This window comes from Cupressus sempervirens, chromosome 3, assembly GCF_028749045.1.
Source record: "Cupressus sempervirens isolate cs-2001-9-10 chromosome 3, ASM2874904v1, whole genome shotgun sequence".
Lineage (NCBI taxonomy): Eukaryota > Viridiplantae > Streptophyta > Pinopsida > Cupressales > Cupressaceae > Cupressus > Cupressus sempervirens.
In genome coordinates, this window is record NC_143120.1 from 268,334,119 (window position 1) to 268,339,735 (window position 5,617).

General features: G+C 37.6%; 1 pseudogene across 1 annotated transcript; it reads right to left on the bottom strand.

Moving 5' to 3' along the window:
• Positions 1-1,611: 1,611 nt before the first annotated feature.
• Positions 1,612-4,843, bottom strand: LOC149565942 (putative disease resistance protein At1g58390; annotated as a pseudogene). Its single transcript, XR_016362093.1, has 2 exons — positions 4,202-4,843; positions 1,612-4,073 (listed from the first exon to the last, which is right to left on the bottom strand). The product of XR_016362093.1 is annotated as a putative disease resistance protein At1g58390 (transcript).
• Between the last annotated feature and the right edge of the window lie 774 nt (positions 4,844-5,617).

The window sequence follows — 5,617 nt, forward strand, 5'->3', positions numbered from 1 at the left end:
CCTTTGTAAAAATAGTTTGATAATGTAACTAATTCATTCCTAATGTTAATGTTTAGGCAATGTAGATACAACAAATGCTTAGCATATGTAATGATACTTACTTGGGAGTAGCAGATCTTTGCTAGACTTTTTTACCAGTTTTGCTTTGTGGTTTTCTAGGTCATTCCAGAAAGCATATACTCCTAATGTGGAACATTCATGTCATCTATTTTCACTAGATTCATTACTTATAATTAAATGTCAATATTTTTAGTAGAATTTTCTCCTTTTGGATAGGTAGTTTTGCTTTCTCCATTTTTTAGGGTATTTACCTGTCATTTTCTATGAGGGGGGATGTAGGCTAAGGCATTAGTGGAAACAAAGGGTAAAATACTCAGTCATCAGTCAGTTTGCAAGGGTGGGCTAGCTTTAAAAAAACCTAAAGGGATACTATTAGCAGTCGCGATGATTTTAGGGCGAGGATTAACCAAAGTGATCAAAGTTTGATTGGTGGACTCTCCTGGTGCTCCTAAAAATTTATTGTGATCCCCAATATTTGTGTATTTTGTCTTGCAGAAGAAATCTTTTTTGGTTTTGAATCTATTTTTTCAATTGTTCTTGACTGCTTCCTTGTTTGGATATTGCTTGATCTTTTGGCTTTTCTGTTTATAACCTGTTGCCAATCGGTTCCCTCTTGATATCTAGAGCCCTTATGGATTTTGGAGATTTCTTCATTTCTTTCTTTGTGGAGACGAACTAGGGCTCTGAATCTATTTTTCCTTTCAATATTTTTGTTTGATTGAATTCCCCCCTGATCTATTGATAATACTTTGAAGCAATTTCTAATCTTTAGGGGAGAAGGTGCAGCAGTGCACTGGTTTTTAGGTCTAAATGTCTGATTAGGGTTCTGATTTTTGCCACAAATGATCGTCAGAGGGAGACATTCTACTTTTTTGGAGTTAGATTCTTTTTTCGCTATGTTCGCCATTTTTCAATCGGTTGCATAATTATATTACTATATTAATTTAAAAATATTTGTTACCGAAGAGTTTTGTAATCAATATATTATATTTTATATTATTTGATATTCAAATATATGAAAAGGATAAAATATACAATTTTTTTGATAATGATAATGAAAATTTAATACATATTCTTAAATTTGTTTATATATATATATATATATATACCTTTATTGTGGTAAAATTGATTGGTTATGAGTTCATTAAGAATCAAGTCTAAAAAAATATTAAAAACTTTATAAAATCTAATAATAATAAAGAACTAAATATCTTTTTAATCTTAATTACTTGATAATCTATTGTCTCTCAAATTAAATAATTTGATTCTAGTTTTAACATAGATTTAAATTAGATTTGAAGGGAAAATAATGATATTTTTTTAAATTATATTTTCGATCATCACAAACACCTAAAATAAATGTCTCATGTTTTCTATTTACACCTTTATATTCATATTTAAACATAATATATTTTTATTTATATCTTTGTATTCATATTTAAACATAATGTGTCCCATTGACACTACTTTTTGGAGTCTATCTGCAACTCCAAGCTTACTCAAAAAATTGCGTCTTCCCACTCATGCTCTGAGTGAAACAAACAATTCAAGTAAAATTCTAAAAATAGGAATGAAGATTTGTAAAATCTCTAATGTCTCGCTAATTCCTTAGCCCTGCCATCTTATAATGGTTAGATAGGGATTTATGGCTTTGATTTAATGGTTAGATAGGGATTTATGGCTTTGATTTTGTTACAATAGTCCCCACCTTCCTTTAAGGTCTCTACCAATTCCTTAGCCGCCCAACTTGAGTAAGTGAACACCTTTAAACTTTTCAACCTTTCCAATGCCGTCCAATTTTATTTAAACCGTAACAATGCCCTAGACTCAAATCCTCGAGATTTGGCATTGCTCCCTCTTCCAATTCCGGGAACTCCTCTAATTTTTCGTAGTCACTGATTGTGAAAAAACGGAGTTGTGGAAATGCTCCGGGCTTTCCAAACTCCTTCGGCAATTTGCTGCACAATATATTTCTACTCAACACTAACTTCACTAGATTGGGCATTCCCTCCAACTGAGGATAATCAATGCAGTGACAATCACGTAACTCCAATTGCCTCAGATTTGCCAAATCACACATCCAACTTGGCACTACAAAATAGTTTAATGCAAGTCTTTCTAAATGATTCATTGCTCTTACTTTCTGCGGAAGATTTTGAAGCTCCCTAGCACGCCGATCACCAATCCTATTACCTATTGAGAGAAAACGCATCCTCCCCAGTTGCGCAGGGAGCCCTTCATCGATCCGCTTCAGTTCAGTCTCATGCTCAACTCTGAAGCTTATTTCCTGAAGCTGAGTCATATGGGCCAAACCATCTTCTATGGATTCTAGCTCCACCCACATGCGTGTGCGGAACGTTCTCAAAGAGACCAGCTTTGTTGCTGCTCCCTTTGGCATGCGAAAAAGACTAAAACCTTCTAAATGCTCAAGACATTTAAGTTCATTTATCCATTCTGGTAGTTCCGTGCAATGGCTAGGCAATGCAAGAAACAAGAGACTTCTCAGATGTCTCACACACTCCGGTACCTCTCTTATATTTGTACCCCTTAAGTTGAGGACTTTAACAAGTATCATATTTTTAAGGGACTCTGGCAATGTAGAGATCCCTGTGTTGCTCAGATCCAGAACACGCAGTCCTCTCATTCTCTTAAACAAGTCTTCTGGAATTCTTCTCATCTCCCCATTCTGAGACAGAGAGAGTGTTCGGAGATAAGCAGGACGGATCTGTGAGAGGGCATTAGTATTTATATTTTGCTTGGCCAATAAAATCCGGCACAGGCCAGAGGCGCCGTTTGTGTGTGTACTGGAGGCCTCCTCAAGAGAAAAAGCACATTTCTTTTCTCTCGAAATATTTATGGCCAAATCATGCAGCAGATCATGAATTGTACAAAATATGGTAAGAGACCTATGACTTTCATCGTTATATCCTTCCCATAGGTGAAGTAGACACAGCTGGTCAAGTTGGTCTATCCAATTCCTCGCCTTATCCCACTCCTTTTCTCCTGCTTCTGCTGGGATAAAACCCTCTGCTATCCATAGATATACCAGATCTTCGCAGTCTATCTTGGCATCCTCAGGGAAGAAAGAAAGATAAGCGAAACAGGGTTTAAGATGTGGTGGCAAGGAATCGTAACTCAATTTTAGTATATCCATGACAGGATCATGCTCTCCAAAGGGAATAAAAGCCCTTTCCAGCTGAAGGCGCTTGGACTCCCATTTGCTCAGATCTGTGTGTCTAGCGAGAGATGCTGCTGTCGTTTTGATAGCAAGAGGCAAATTTCCACATTGTTTTACAATCCCTCGACCCATTTCTTCCATGTGCGCTGGTGCTTCATTTCCCTTGATATTTGGAAATGCGTAGATACAGAAGAGCCTCCAACCGTCTTCATCTGACAATGTTTCCATCTCATAAATATGAGCTTTTGAGTTTAGTGCAACCTCCTTATTTCTCGTGGTCACCACAACTTTACAATCTTTATGAGCTGGCAGGCCAAGTTTATATAAAAGATCGTCTTCTGTGGACAACTCCCACAGATCATCCAACACGATCAGAGATTTTTTCCCTTCCAGACGGCCATGAATTATTTCAGCCGCCTTCTCTTCAGATAAAGCACCATCCACAATCTCACTTTTTAAACCTAGATGGAAGGCTATATCATGTTGCAAACCCTTGACAGAATAAGATTTAGATATTGAGAGCCAAATAGAGTTTTCAAACCTGGATTTTATGGAACTGTAGACATTTTGGAGAAGAAATGTCTTCCCCAGGCCGCCCATACCAACAACGGCTATTACCTGATTTTCCGGGTTTTCCAACAAGCCTTTTATTTCTTCAACCTTGGAATGGATGCCCACCGGATGTGAGTCTCTGGGCAGAAGACTTGATTTCTTCCACTTTGCTGATCTACTTGTTGACGCTGCATCAGATGCACTTTCCGCATCTCTTGGAAAGTTCTTTCCAACCCTATGTTGCACAGCCAAGGAAATCTTTGTGCACAGCTCCTCGACATTACTGATCATTTCCAAAGCGTTCAAAGATCAACATGAAGGAGATATTGAGTAGCAAAAATAAAAATAGAAAACACAGAAACACTAAATTGTACTGGATTTAAAGAAAAAATAAATTTAAAAAAGCCTTACTCTTTCGATGTGTTGAATTCGTGGCCAGAGAAAGTTGCAGAAGAACGGAGGGCCTGTTTCCAGTCGCTAAGCGTCTCCTTGCTGTATCTCCCCTTCTTTTCATGATCAACGAAGGCATCTTTATAGACTCCCTTGTCAGAGTATCGAACATCAGAAGGCTTCACGTTACAAAATATGGGTATAAACAGAGCCTTTGTTTTGAGCATGTCAACCAGCTCATTAAGACACCATGGGGACTCCGCATATCGTGGTGAAAATATGGCGATTTGCACAGAGGAGTCGTAAATGGCATCTCTTAAGGTAGAGTCAATTGAATCTCCCAGCTCTAATTTTTGATCATCAAGAAATATACAAAATCCCTTTTCCTCAAGTGAATCATAGAGGGCAAAAGCCACAGTATCTTTGGTGTCAGGGCCTCGGTGGTTGATGAATGCATCATATAATTGTTTAGATGCGGTTAAAGTTTCCCTTTCAAGTTCACTGCGAGAACGTTTGTGAAGTGATGAGGAAGACGCCATGAATACAAGGAATATGGGAAAATAGAACTGGTAAGAGAGATCGACTAATACTAGGTACAAGAAGTTTCAAGGCTTTGAAGGGTAAATGATGCTCTGTAGCGGAGAATGTCTAGACGGCAGACTACAGTTGGTATCTTTAGTTGTTTATTAGGGTTCAAAAAGACGAGAAGTTGTGGTGATGATGCGTAGAGAAGATATTTGGGATATGAAGACGAAACGAAATGAAAGATTTTTTTAATGACACGGTCTATCGAACTAATATAAGATTCCTTAGTTGAGATTTTTTCAAGCTGTCTTTTTTGTTGTGGATCTACATAAGATGGCTCCCTTGTGGATATACTTGGATGGTTTAATGTGCTTTCCTCTAAATGTCTTTCCTCAACTACACACAATGACCTTCTCTAATTAATTGGATAAAGAAAAGTGGGGTTCAAAAAGACGAGAAGTTGTGTGGATAATGTGTAAAGAAGATATTTGGGATATGGAGACAAAACGAAACGAAAGATTTTTTTTAATGACGTTTACGAGACCAACGGTCTATCAGACCAATATAGGATTCCTTAGTTGAGATTTCTCCAAGCTATCCCTTTTGTTATGGATCTACATAAGATGGCCCCCTTGTGGAGTCTTGGCCCTTCCAAGAGCTCTTTTATGTTGTTCACCTTTAAAGTTTCCTTGTGTTGGTTGTGAATATCCTTGCGTTGGTTGCAAATATCCTCATATGTGATGCAATCTTTCACATAGTCTCACTCTGTTTCCACCACTCCCTCGTCACAAAACTTACAAATTATGTCCTCTCATCTTCCTTAGGGACCGTCCTTCACATCTTAGACGATATGATCCAAACCTTAGTTTTATTTCTAATACACCTTTGGTAACTTCAATTTTACACTTGTTG